General features: G+C 39.9%; 1 pseudogene; it reads right to left on the reverse strand.

Annotated features, from left to right (window-relative positions):
• Nucleotides 1–15,006, reverse strand: part of LOC119826102 — a 35,088-nt pseudogene extending 20,082 nt beyond the window's left edge.
• Nucleotides 15,007–15,233: the final 227 nt, after the last annotated feature.

Below are 15,233 nucleotides of genomic sequence, written 5' to 3' on the forward strand. Positions count from 1 at the left end.
ACTGAGCCCCACATTGGAGCACTGGACTGAGCTCCCAAGGTCCTGATGAGGAGCAGAAGGAGCGAGAACATGAGGGAGAAAGTCAGGAACGAGAGGAGTGCGTTCTCTCATGGAGACGGTGGGACAGAACTAATGGGAGATCACCAACTCCAGTTGGAATGGGACTGATGGATCATGCGACCAAACCCGTCTCTCTGAATGTGGCCAACAGCGGGGGCTGACTGAGAAGCAAAGGACAATGGCTCTGGGCTCTGATTTTTCTGCATGGACGGGCTCTGTGGGAGCCTTCTCAGCTTGGTCGATCACCTTCCTGGACCTGGGGGGAGCTGGGAGGACCTTGGTCTTAGCATAGAGTGGGGAACCCTGATGGCTCCTTGGCCTGGAGAGGGAGGGAGGGGAAGTATGGGTAGAGGGGAGGGGAGGGAAGGGGGAGAAGGAGGGGAGGGAAGGGGGAGGAGGAGGGGAGGGAGGGGGGAGGAGGAGGGAAGGAGATGGAAATTTTTTTTTTTCGATTTTTTTTTATTTTTTTTTATATTTAAAAATTTCCATCTCCTTCCCTCCTCCTCCCCCCTCCCTCCCCTCCTTCTCCCCCTTCTCTCCCCTCCTTCTCCCCCTTCCCTCCCCTCCCCTCCACCCATACCTCCCCTCCCTCCCTCTCAAGGCCAAGGAGCCATCAGGGTTCCCCACTCTATGCTAAGACCAAGGTCCTCCCAACTCCCCCCAGGTCCAGGAAGGTGATCGACCAAGCTGAGAAGGCTCCCACAGAGCCCGTCCATGAAGAACAATCAGAGCCCAGAGCCATTGTCCTTTGCTTCTCAGTCAGCCCCCGCTGTTGGCCACACTCAGAGAGACGGGTTTGGTCGCATGATCCATCAGTCCCATTCCAACTGGAGTTGGTGATCTCCCATTAGTTCTGTCCCAATGTTTCCATGAGTGAACGCACCCCTCTCGTTCCTGACTTTCTCCCTCATGTTCTCACTCGTTCTGCTCCTCATCGGGACCTTGGGAGCTCAGTCCAGTGCTCCAATGTGGGGCTCAGTCATCTTCCCCATCTGTCGCCAGCTGGAGGTTCCCTCAGGGTCCTGACTTTCTTTCTCATGTTCTCTCTCCTTCTGCTCCTCATCAGGACCTTGGGAGCTCAGTCCGGTGCTCCAAGGTGGGGCTCTGTCATTTTCTTCATCTATCGTCAGGTGGAGGTTCTATGGTGATATGCAAGAAATTCATCAGTATGGCTATAGGAACTGGCCTTTTCAGGCTCCCTCTCCTCAGCTGCCCAAGGAACTAACTGGGGGCGTCTCCCTGGAAACCTGGGAACCCCTCTAGGGTCAAGTCTCTTGACAACCCTCAGGTAGCTCCTTAAATTATGATATATGCTTCCCTGCTCTCATATCCACCCTTCCTATATCCCAAGCACCCCATTCTTCCGAGCTCACCCCGCTCTCCCCTTCACACTTTTCTCTCCCCATCTTCCCTTGGCCCAGTCTTGCCCAACCCTCAAGTTCCCAATTTTGCCTGGCGATCGTGTCTACTTCCAATATCCAGGAGGATTACTATTTCTTTTTTGGGAGTTCACCTTCTTATTATCTTCTCAAGGATCCCAAACTTATACGCTCGATGTCCTTTAATCATGGCTAGAAACCGAATATGAGTGAGTACATCCCATGTTCATCTTTATGGGTCTGGGTTACCTCACTCAGAATAGTGTTTTCTATTTCCATCCATTTGCCTGCAAAATTCAAGATGTCATTGTTTTTTACCGCTGAGTAGTATTCTAGCATGTATATATTCCACAGTTTCTTCATCCATTCTTCCACTGTAGGGCATCTAGGCTGTCTCCAGGATCTGGCTATTACAAATAATGCTGCTATGAACATAGATGAGCATATGCTTTTGTTGTATGATTGGGCATCTCTTGGGTAGATTCCCAATAGTGGAATTGCTGGGTCCTGGGGTAGGTTGATCCCGAATTTCCTGAGAAACCGCCACACTGCTTTCCAAAGTGGTTGCAAAAGTTTGCATTCCCACCAGCAATGGATGAGTGTGCCCCTTACCCCACAACCTCTCCAGCAAAGGTTATTATTGGTGTTTTGGATTTTAGCCAATCTGACAGGTATAAGATGATATCTCAAAGTTGTTTTGATTTGCATTTCCCTGATAGCTAGGGAGGTTGAGCATGACCTTAAGTGTCTTTTGGCCATTCGAACTTCTTCTGTTGAGAATTCTCTGTTCAGTTCAGCGCCCCATTTTTTAATTGGGTTAATTGGCATTTTACCGTCTAGTCTCTTGAGTTCCTTATATATTTTAGAGATCAGACCTTTGTCAGTTGCAGGGTTGGTGAAGATCTTTTCCCAGTCAGTAGGCTGCCTTTGTGTCTTAGTGACAATGTCCTTTGCTTTACAGAAGCTGCTCAACTTCAGGAGGTCCCATTTATTCAATGTTGCCCTTAAAGTTTGTGCAGCTGGGGTTATGCATAGGAAACGGTTCCCTGTGCCCATTTGGTGTAGAGTACTTCCCACTTTCTCCTCTATCAAGCTCAATGTGTTCAAATTAATATTGAGGTCTTTAATCCATTTGGACTTGAGTTTTGTGCATGGTGATAGATATGGATCAACTTTCATTCTTCTACAGGTTGACATCCAGTTATGCAAGCACCATTTGTTGAAGATGCCCTCTTTCTTCCATTGTGTACTTTTGGCTCCTTTATCAAAAATCAGGTGTTCATAGGTTTGTGGTTTAAGATCCGGGTCTTCTATATGATTCCATTGGTCAACTTCTCTGTTATTATGCCAATACCAAGCCGTTTTCAATACTGTAGCTTTGTAATAGAGTTTGAAGTCAGGGATGGTAATGCCTCCAGAAGTACCTTTATTGTATAAGAATTTTTTGGCTATCCTGGGTTTCTTGTTTTTCCATATAAAGTTGATTATTGTCCTCTCAATCTCTGTGAAGAATTTTAATGGGACCTTGATTGGGATTGCATTGAATCTATAGATTGCTTTTGGTAGAATTGCCATTTTTACTATGTTGATCCTCCCAATCCACGAGCAGGGGAGATCCTTCCATTTTCTGGTATCCTCTTCAATTTCTTTCTTCAAAGACTTAAAGTTCTTGTCAAATAAATCCTTCACTTCCTTGGTTAGCGATACTCCCAGATATCTTATGCTACTTGTGGCTATTGTGAAAGGTGATACTTCTCTGATTTCCCTCTCTGCTTCCTTATCCTTTGTGTATAGGAGGGCGACTGATTTTTTGGAGTTGATCTTGTATCCTGCCACGTTACTGAAGGAGTTTATCAGCTGTAGGAGTTCTTTGGTGGAGTTTTTGGGGTCGCTTATGTATACTATCATATCATCTGCAAATAATGAAAGTTTAACTTCTTCCTTTCCAAATTGAATCCCCTTGATTCCCTTATGTTGTCTTATTGCTATTGCTAGAACTTCAAGCACTATATTGAAGAGATAAGGAGAGAGTGGACAGCCTTGTCGTGTTCCTGAATTTAGTGGGATAGCCTTGAGTTTCTCTCCGTTTAATTTAATGTTAGCTGTCGGCTTGCTGTAAATAGCTTTTATTATATTTAGGAATGACCCTTGTATCCCTAATCTCTCCAAGACCTTTATCATAAAAGGGTGCTGAATTTTGTCAAATGCTTTTTCAGCATCTAATGAGATGACCATATGGTTTTTTTCCTTCAGTTTGTTTATATGATGGATTACATTAATAGATTTTCGTATGTTGAACCAGCCCTGCATCTCTGGGATGAAGCCTACTTGATCGTAATGGATAATTTTTCTAATGTGTTCTTGGATTCGGTTTGCCAGTATTTTATTGAGAATTTTTGCGTCAATGTTCATGAGTGAGATTGGCCTGTAATTCTCTTTCTTGGTTGAGTCTTTGTGTGGTTTAGGTATCAGGGTAACTGTAGCTTCATAGAAGGAATTTGGCAGTGACTCTTGTGTTTCTATATTATGAAATACCTTAAGGAGTATAGGTATTAGGTCTTCTTGGAAGTTCTGGTAGAATTCCGCATTGAAACCATCTGGTCCTGGGCTCTTTTTGGTAGGGAGGTTTCTGATAACAGTTTCTAATTCTTCGCGACTAACAGGACTATTTAGAGCATTTACCTGGTCCTGGTTTAACTTTGGTATATGGTATTTATCTAAAAAACTGTCCATTTCTTTTACATTTTCCAATTTTGTGGCATACAGGCTTTTGTAGTAAGATCTAATGATTTTCTGAATTTCCTCTGTGTCTGTGGTTATGTCCCCCTTTTCATTTCTTATCTTGTTAATTTGCGTGTTCTCCCTCTGCCGTTTGATTAGTTTGGCTAAGGGTTTGTCAATCTTGTTGATTTTCTCCAAGAACCAGCTTCTTGTTTCATTGATTCTTTGGATTGTTTTCTGTGTTTCTATTTTGTTGATTTCTGCCCTCAGTTTGATTATTTCCAGTCTTCTACTTCTCCTAGGTGAGTCTGCTTCTTTTTTTTCCAGAGCTTTCAGGTGTGCTGTTAAGTCACCAATGAGTGCTTTCTCCGTTTTCTTTAAGTGGGCACTTAGTGCTATGAACTTTCCTCTTAGCACTGCTTTCATTGTGTCCCATAGGTTTGAGTATGTTGTGTCTTTGTTTTCATTAAATTCAAGAAAGACTTTAATTTCTTTCTTTATTTCTTCCTTGACCCAGGTGTGGGTCAGTAGTTGACTGTTCAGTTTCCATGAGTTTGTGGGCCTTCTGGGGGTAGCATTGTTGTTGAATTCTAATTTTAATCCATGGTGATCCGATAAGACACAGGTGGTTACTAATATTTTTTTGTAACTGTGGAAGTTTGCTTTGATACCAAGTATATGGTTAATTTTCGAAAAGGTTCCATGAGCCACAGAGAAGAAGGTATATTCTTTCCTATTTGGGTGGAATGTTCTATAGATGTCTGTTAAGTCCATTTGGTTCATTACCTCCATTAAGTCTTTCAATTCTCTGTTAGGTTTCTGTCTGATTGACCTGTCCATTGGTGAGAGAGGAGTGTTGAAGTCTCCAACTATTAGTGTGTGTGGTTTGATGGCTGCCTTGAGTTCTAGAAGTGTTTCTTTTACATAAGTGGGAGCTTTTATATTAGGGGCATAGATATTCAGGATTGAGACTTCATTCTGATGGATTTTTCCTGTTATGAGTATAAAGTGTCCCTTTCCATCTCTTCTGATTGATTTTAGTTTGAAGTCAACTTTGTTGGAAATTAGTATGGCCACACCCGCTTGTTTCTTAGGGCCATTTGCTTGATAAACCTTTTCCCAACCCTTTACTCTGAGTAGGTGTCTGTCTTTGTGGTTGAGGTGTGTTTCTTGTAAACAGCAAAATGTTGGATTCTGTTTTCGTATCCAGTCTCTTAGCCTGTGCCTTTTTATAGGTGAATTGAGTCCATTGATATTAAGTGATATTAATGACCAGTGGTTGTTAACTTCAGTCATTTTTAGTAGTAGAGTTTGTGTGTTTCCCTTCTTCTAGTTGTGCTGGTGAAGGGTCGCTAGATGCTTGAGTTATTGTCGGCGTTGTTGGACTCCTTGGTTTGTGATTTTCCTTCTATTACTTTCTGCAAGGCTGGATTTGTGGCTGCGTATTGTTTAAATCTGTTTTTGTCCTGGAATATCTTGTTTTCTCCATCAATGGTGAATGCAAGCTTTGCTGGGTATAGTAGTCTAGGCTTGCATCCATGTTCCCTAAGTGTCTGTAGCACATCTATCCAAGCTCTTCTGGCTTTCATGGTTTCCATTGAGAAATCAGGTGTAATTCTGATAGGTTTCCCTTTATATGTTACTTGACCTTTTTCCTTTGCAGCTCTTAATATCTGTTCTTTATTCTGTATGTTTTGTGTTTTGATTATTATATGGCGTGGGGATGCTTTCTTTTGATCCAGTCTATTTGGTGTTCTGTAGGCTTCTTGTACCTTCATAGGAACATCCTTCTTTAGGTTGGGGAAGTTTTCTTCTATAATTTTGTTGAATATGTTTTCTGGGCCTTTGAGTTGTAATTCTTCTCCTTCTTCTACCCCAATTATTCTTAGGTTTGGTCTTTTCATGGTGTCCCAGATTTCCTGAATGTTTTGTGTTAAGAATTTGTTAGATTTGTTTAGTTCTTTAATCTGTGAGTTTATTTCCTCTATAGTATCTTCAGAGTCCGAGATTCTTTCTTCCATCTCTTGTATTCGGTTGGAAATACTTGTCTCTGAAGTTTCTGTTCGTTTACTCAGAGTTTCCATTTCCAGTTGTCCCTCAGATTGTGTTTTCTTCAATACCTCCATTTCATTTATCAGGTCTTGTACTGTTTCCCTTACCTGTTTGATTGCTTTTTCTTGTTTTTCTTGTTTTTCTTGGGTATCTTTGAGAGATTTATTTATTTCATCTACCTTTTTGTTTGTCATCTCCATTTCTTTATGGCAGTTTTTTACCTCCTGTTTAAGGTCCTCTATTATTTTCATAAAGTACTGTTTAATGTCGGTTTCTTCTATATCTTCTGGGGTAGGGTGTTCAATTCTTGTTGTTTCGGGATGTCTGGCTTGTGGTGATGTCATGTTGCCTTTCATGTTGTTGGAGGAGCTCCTGCATTGGCGCCTGCCCATCTCTTCCCCAAAGAACGATGGATCCTCCTGCAGACTGTCAGGTCCCCTTGCAGGCCAAGCAGCTCTCAGACAAAGGCCTACCTTGGTCCGGGCAGTGAAATGAAGGAGGGTTCCTCCCACCGGCCTGGGTGCACTCAATTCCAGGTCCCCAGAGCCCAAACAGGCTGAGCTGTGGGATTTTGTGGCCCCAAAGACGGGAGGATGAGGCAGGGGGAGGGGGGGAGGATTCTGGGTGCAAGCTGGGAAGGGACAGGAAGAGAGAGGCAGTATCCGGGGAGAATAACCCCTGCAGGAAGAGCAGGAAGTGTGCTGGTGGCAGGGGGAGTTGTGGAGAGTCGGTGGTCCCTCTCCGGGCAGCTGCCGCGGTTCGGGCACTCACTCCTCACTCACCCCAAAGAACGATGGATCCTCCTGCAGACTGTCAGGTCCCCTTGCAGGCTAAGCAGCTCTCATACAAAGGCCTACCTTGCTCCGGGCAGTCAAATGAAGGAGGGGACCTCCCACCGGCCTGGGTGCACTCAATTCCAGGTCCCCAGAGCCCAAACAGGCTGAGCTGTGGGATTTTGTGGCCCCAAAGACGGGAGGATGAGGCAGGGGGAGGGGGGGAGGATTCTGGGTGCAAGCTGGGAAGGGACAGGAAGAGAGAGGCAGTATCCGGGGAGAATAACCCCTGCAGGAAGAGCAGGAAGTGTGCTGGTGGCAGGGGGAGTTGTGGAGAGTCGGTGGTCCCGCTCCGGGCAGCTGCCGCGGTTCGGGCACTCACTCCTCACTCACCCCAGAGAATGATGGATCCTCCTGCAGACTGTCAGGTCCCCTTGCAGGCCAAGCAGCTCTCAGACAAAGGCCTACCTTGCTCCGGGCAGTCAAATGAAGGAAGGGACCTCCCACCGGCCTGGGTGCACTCAATTCCAGGTCCCCAGGGCCCAAACAGGCTGAGCTGTGGGATTTTGTGGCCCCAAAGATGGGAGGATGAGGAAGGGGGAGGGGGGGAGGATTCTGGGTGCAAGCTGGGAAGGGACAGGGAGAGAGAGGCGGTATCCGGGGAGAATAACCCCTGCAGGAAGAGCAGGAAGTGTGCTGGTGGCAGGGGGAGTTGTGGAGAGTCGGTGGTCCCTCTCCGGGCAGCTGCCGCGGTTCGGGCACTCACTCCTCACTCACCCCAAAGAACGATGGATCCTCCTGCAGACTGTCAGGTCCCCCGAGATGGAAATTTTTAAATATAAAAAAAATAAACCATGAGAAAGAAAAAAAAAAAAGAAGCTCCACGCATGAAGTCTCACTAACATGACTCTAAATGTGAGCTGAAAAGGATCATGCAAATGCCTGACAAACTGGAAGGGGGAAAAGTCCATAAGGGCATATCTCCACCAGAGGAACTAGAGGCAACTGAGGAAAGCTAGGAATAGGACAGGTGTTCTTTACTAGGGAAGAGCACACCAACTGGCTGTCCAATGACAAACTGTCAGTCATGAAAATATATCTGCAAGGAAATGGACTGAACAGATTTTATTCAGGAATGTAAATATGTGTATACATTTACATATTCACATGCAATAACAGTTTAGTGGAAAAGGAAGACCTAAATTTGAAGAACAGAGAACATTATAATAGATGGTTTGAAGGGAAGAAAGCAAGAAGAAATGTACTTATAATGTAGAAAGTGAAAAATTGTATACATTTGAAATACTTCTTAATAAGAAAATTGAAGGATATCACATCCAAAGGTAAAAATGTTTATTAAATTAAATTTATTACTTTTGAAAATATATTATATTGCAGCATTCCATATTAATATTTTATTTTTAATGGTCTTAAAACTTAGTTTTTTCTATTTTCTAAGCTTCTAGTTTAGTCCAGTACATTCTTTTGGGATAGTTTTAGAAATTTTTTGTTTTGCTTTGTTGTTATTTTTGTGAATCTATATATGTCAGATAATATTTTATTATCACCTATTACATTACTCATGATGGTGATCAAGTTATTGTAGGTTTTAAAGTTTTTAACATATTTTATATTCTAGAGTCCAGTTAGTATGATTATAGCAAAAAGCTTTAGGCATAACTTCTAGCTTCTTTTTTATTCTATATTGTATTTTATTTTATGGGACTTTTATGTATGAGTACAGTATTCTCATCAATTTTGAACCCTCCAACTCTTAACTCCAACTCTCTCACATAGCATTCAGTCTTCCTTAAATTTATTACATCTTCTTTGTTATTGTTATATAACCTACTACATAACCTACTAAGTCCTTTTACTATTTATGTATGTGTGTTTAGGACTAACCAATGGAGTTTGGATACCTATCTGTGGGCTCATCCTTAGAGAACACTGACTCTGCATCTGATTTCTTTTAACAGGGGTTGATTAAGAGAAAGGAAAGAAAGATGATTTAGCAAGATGTGCTGGGTTTTCAACCTGGCCACTTGTCTCTGTCCAAATCATTACGCATTAATCGAGTCCTTAGGGACTCTATCCAGAAAAAAATTCTTAGAATCCTCTCCTTATGGCCTATAGAGTCCTCTCCATTCTGGAGAGATCCATGACTCCTGGCTTCCAATTGCTTAGGGTCATGCCTTTGTTCTGCAAAGTAGGAAGGAAGCAGAGAAAGAAAAATGGAAAAGACAATTTCACAGTATGCCTCAAAGACACAATATCAGCTAGATCAATTATAGAAAGAGTTCATACAAAAGTTAATGATATGGGTACTGATTGCTTTAAAAATACTGAGTGCCTAAAAATCTTGGATAATTTCTTCAAGTAGGCTCGGGGGTATATGTTCTCCAGTTAGAAAACACTCTTTAATGTTTTGCAGGAAAACACAAGGCCAGAGAAATTCCTTGAACTCGTTTGATTGTTACATCTACAAGTTCCATGGATATAATATTAATTTTGTTTGTAAGTTTTATCTTTATGGAATTTTGAGTATGGGTAGATTTTACTTTGTATATACTTTCTAACCATTCATTATTTTTACTGTCATTTAATATCCAGCTTCAATTGGGTAACTTTAATACAGAAATTTACACTCTTCAAACAGATTAATAGTTTGATAAGATTTGAGCATTTATTTTAAAGAGTACAATTTTATTTTATAAGATTTCTCTAAACATATTAGTGTAATTAAAGACATGGAAATTAGTGAGAAGAGTCCTATAAAGATGATTTTCCAGACATGGCCCTGATATATAGCTTGAGTCGATTCTATTTCAGATGTTTGGAAATTTGTAGAATTATTTCAAAGCATGTATAAGAAGTAAAACACTGGAACCAAGGGCAAGAATGAAGCCTAAGGAAAAATACAAAATTAAGAGAAGAAACTGGCTAAGTATAATGAAGAGAAATGTATTACTCCTTTTTAGGAGGTTGAAAATGCTTGCTAAATTGCTATAATTTCTATTGCATTCAAGTAGTAATGGTTTGAAAAAGATAGTTTGAATCTAATTAAATGTGCTATGTATTTTTCAAATGTGAATATATTCTGAAATGAAATAATTATGGTTAACATTTTTAAAGACTGACCTTAAAATATCATTTCATTTACTTCTAGTCATCCAAAATGGCAAACTATGCTGGAATGAAATCACACTTATTAATTACACAGACAGATTCCTTTGAGATGGTACCCATTATTTTCTCCAGTTAATTTATTTCACATGAAAGGCTCTCTGTTTATGTTGATAACACTCAGGGATGTCTATTTGATTCCAGCACATAGAGTCTGTTAGAATGTGAGGGGTTTTGCTGCTGGTTCTCCTCTCATCTTACAGGAGCCTTAAAGGATATTTTACAGGAAAGAATGGGAATTTAACATGTAAAACTCAACATGAAAAGAAATAACTATATCATTTAAGATACTAGAAATATCGCACGGTACTTAAACATATTTCCTAAAACATATAATCCTATCACATCTTCATTTTGCACTTTCAAAGATCATGTCAATGTCTGTCTAATAAAGAAGAATTTACACTTTGTTTTCTTAGTCCCTGCAATTATCTATTTTCAGTAATGGATTTCTGTCTGCCCTGTGTAAATCACTAAGCTAGAGGGACCAGTAAGACCCTGATTATTGCTGAAATTGCTGCAGTAATCGTGTAATTTTCTTCTGAATTAGAAAAATAAGCATTACTGAATCATGATATTCTTTGAAAATGAACATTAGAAACTGTATATATACACATATATGTGTGTGTGTGTGTGTGTGTGTGTGTGTGTGCGCGCGCGCACACTTTATTTCTCCAAGAATAACTCAGATATAATGAAACAGTTAGGAAATTTTATATGTCTTTAGAATCTACTATAATTAACTTAAGACTCTATTATACTAGATATTATTTTCTACAATAACTTCTGGGTTTCCTCATTTCCATTTGCATTCTGGAAAGCACACTGGTTATAATAACCTTTTGTCTATACCATTCTATCTCATCCCATCAGCAATGAAATACACATTTTTGTCTTTGAGTCACTGATCTTTGAAAGCAGTTTTACTTGAGCTTTTGCTTCCTTATCTGTTGATATTATTCTATTCGCCATGCTGTCTTCCATTCATTTTGTCTCACAAATATTATCTTCTTTTATAGATATTATATTTACATAAATTATCTTTCAAGCATAATGACTGCTTTAGCTTTATGTAAACAGTGACATCACTAAATAATACTTTACTGTAGAACATTAGAAAGATGAAAAAATAAATATAAAAATGTATATTAATTTCTCTTATTACATTAATTTTGCTACATTTATCCCACAAATTTCTACCATTTTTAAAAGTTTTTGTAATGAAAATGAAAAAAGCAACCAAACAAAAATGAATCTAGGACAGTAAGAGGAAACTGCAATTGAGTGAAATATTGTCAAGTTTAAAGTCTAGGCTCCCTTAAGAACATCCAAAGCATCTACCGTAAGTAATTTTAACTTTATTTGTTCTTTCAACTTGGGTTTCAAATGATATTTATAGAGCTGTAATAAAGTGACAGCTGTACGGTATCATAAAGCTGAATGAAAATGTTGAAAATGTGATCCATAAATGGCCAGCTGGAAGATTAAAAATTATACACAACATCGGAGTTAGAATTTTTAGCCTATAATTTGTGTCCGAATGTACACACAGATAAACTTACTAAAGCCAGCTAATTGGGTTACTATTAATCAAATTTATTAACTATGAAATAGCAACAGTGTTGACTAATAAGTCAACTAGAAAATATAGGAAAATATAGGAAAGCTCTGACAAACCTTTAGGATTTTTGATGGATGAGGAGATAAAGGGGAAATGGCAGGGCTTTCCTTTAACAGTTCTCACTCATACTTGTGAACAAAAAATAAATGGGCTAGATGATTGCTACAGTATACATAGCCAGATCTTAGTCAGCTGGATCATTCACAAGAGACATTTCTTGAGCTTTTAAATTCTGAAATGGAAAATTTTTATCAACTAAAGAAGCTTATTTCAGATCTAGTTAATAAAATATACTTGTGACAAAATCTCTAGGTGTACAACCTATTTGTATATTTTTATTTTAGTTTGGATCAAACTGTGAATGAATATCACATGTCATAGATATCAAGAGAAGTTTATATAATCTATCTCTTTATTTAGTCTAGAAGAATAATATTCTCAGTATGATTAATCAGGTGAACTTTGTAAAGCAGTGTTTTTACTGCTGCCTTTGAAAATGAAGCCATGAGAATTGAGTAGAAGGGCAAAACATTATACCTGGGATCACAGAAGCTTAGAAAGGAACATAGGCTTTTGTGATATCAGGACTTACTTTAATTTTTTTTTCATGGTTTATTTTTTTATATTTAAAAATTTCCATCTCCTCCCCTCCTCCTCCCCCTTCCCTCCCCTCCCCTCCACCCATACCCCCCCTCCCTCCCTCTCCAGGCCAAGGAGCCATCAGGTTTCCCTACTCTATCTTAAGACCAAGGTCCTCCCAACTCCCCCCAGGTCCAGGAAGGTGATCAACCAAGCTGAGAAGGCTCCCACAGAGCCCATCCATAGAACCTCCACCTGGCGATAGATGAAGAAAATTACTGAGCCCCACATTGGAGCACCAGACTGAGCTCCCAAGGTCCTGATGAGGAGCAGAAGGAGAGAGAACATGAGAAAGAAAGTCAGGACCGTGAGGGGTGCGTTCACCCATGGAAACGGTGGGACAGAACTAACGGGAGATCACCAACTCCAGTTGGAATGGGACTGATGGAACATGCGACCAAACCGGACACTCTGAATGTGGCCGACGGTGGGGGATGACTGAGAAGCCAAGGACAATGGCGCTGGGCTTTGATTCTTCGACTTGCTTTAATTTAAGGCTTCTGTGATCTTATGTAACACAGCCAGTTACTTAACCTAGACTTTTAACCCACAGAACATTTATAGAATAAATTATAATTATGGTGATTTTTTAAGTAGTATGGAGATGGGTGTATAAGAATCTCCCTACCCCCAAATAAGACTATTAGTGTTGCCCTTGTTTGCTACCAGTAAATTGACAGTGCCTTCCTACTGCTGAAGATACAACACACTTTGAACATAGGACATGGAGGATTCGAGCTGGATCTGACCTGTTTGCCTCCTTTCTGAGGACTTTCATAATGCTGGAAGTTGCTGTGCAACTTGCCAAGGGAAGAAAGCAAACAATCAATTCTTCTACCGAGCTGTAAAAAACTATGTACTACCTCAATGACCACTATCTCAAGATATCCCTAAAGGAATAGTAGTGGCACTTATATTCTAGCAATAATCAACAGTTGTCTAATTAGACTTAACAATTTCTCAACAGGAGGGACTTCATGCCTGGGAATGGAAACAGCCATTTACTCAGAGCTCACAAGATCTTGTATCTCAGAGGGAATCTACCATTACTAATTTCTGGGGGAAAGGTGTACTTTAAATTGCATTCTAAATGTAGTTTACTTTTATACCTATAGACTAGTGTTACTTTCATCCCTCATGAAAAAAAAATCATCTGTTGTCAACAGACAGATATCACTACAGAAAGCTAAAACTGCTCAGGAGGCAAAGATCAACCAATCACAAGGCCCCAATCCCCAATAGACATACTACGCAGCCTCCATTGCTAAGGCTTGTAGCATCACAGGAGAGGGGGTGCGAAGACTGTAAGAGCCATAAAACCAGAAAATCTCCTTCAAGATCGTGTCTCCTATAAATGACAGAGAAACAATGTATATGGTACAATATGTCTTCTTAAGGCAAAATTGAACTATGATGCCACCCACAGACACACTAATGTGTAAAAGGCACCCACGTTTAGGCAAGAGCTACTGGATAATGACCACTGAGAGAGAGATAAATTATAGATTTTATGTTGACTGAGAAAGATTTTATTTTGAACACCTTTATTGAAAATATATTCTTTCCTAATACAATATATCCTAATTACAATTTGCCCTCCCTGTATTGCTATGAGTTCCTTCCTGTTTCCCCTTCAATATGAACTCACTACCTTTCTGTCTCTCTTTACAAAAGAACAGGCTTCTAAGAGAAAATGACAAAATATAACAAAATAAAATTTAATGAAATAAAACAAAAAACATCATGTTGCAGTTGGACAGGACAATACAACATACAACACAGGGGAAAACATCCCAAGAGAAGATACAAGAATCAGAGTTCCACCACAGTACTCTCAAGAGTCCCATAAAAGTACTGAACAGAAAGCTATAATATATAAAAGATGGACCTGGGCAGACCTGTGTAGGCCCTGTGCTTGCTGATGTATTCTCTGTGAGTTCACATGAGCTGTGCCCCAATGATTTAGAGATCCTTGTTTTCCTAATACCCTCTCTACCCTAATAAAAGCTCATGGTCAGAAATTAAGGTTTAATCTGAAGATTTGAGAAGCAAAACAGTAAGCCACTGGCTCTTACCTGACCTCATAATGAAATGATCATCCTTTCTCTAGGAATCTTAGAATGAGACTGTGTGTTGAGAGCTGTTTCCTCCCATTATATAATCCCTCTAGAGCTTGGATTAAAGTTGTACACCACCTTGATAAAAGGCATGCACTGCATGGTTTCTATGGCTATAGTGTGTTTACTGGGATTAAAGGTGTGTGTCATTGTGGCTACTGAGATTAAAGGTGTGTGTTATTATTACCTGATCTATAAGGCTGACCAGAAGGACTGTTTTGTTTTCAGATCTTCAGACTGTCTTTATTTATTAAAATACAATTGAAATGCTACAACATTAATTATTTGATTCATTTCTTTTTGTAACAAAAACAATCTCATAGCATTTATTGTCACTGGATAATAGCATAAATAAGAAAATAGTAAGAATAAATTCTTCAAATAGTGATTTCAGGAAAAGACTCCTTTAAAGAAAAAAAAAGTAGATTGCCTTCTTAACTTACCCTGTCCTGCACCATTTTTAGTAGAAAATAGTTTGGAAAATAGTAATGTTATCACATTTTTGCATGACCCTTTCCATTTTTTTTATCTTTTAGAGAGAATTTTTTTCTGTTTTAACTAATGTGAGGTCTAGGTACTCATCAAAGATATAAACACAACCCCATCTGGATAGTCACTTTATCATAGAGGAGCACCTGGATTTAGAATTATTTTGAATGCATCTGAAGGTGAGGCTGATAGGCAT

Source organism: Arvicola amphibius, chromosome 11 (genome assembly GCF_903992535.2).
Source record: "Arvicola amphibius chromosome 11, mArvAmp1.2, whole genome shotgun sequence".
Classification (NCBI taxonomy): Eukaryota; Metazoa; Chordata; class Mammalia; order Rodentia; family Cricetidae; genus Arvicola; species Arvicola amphibius.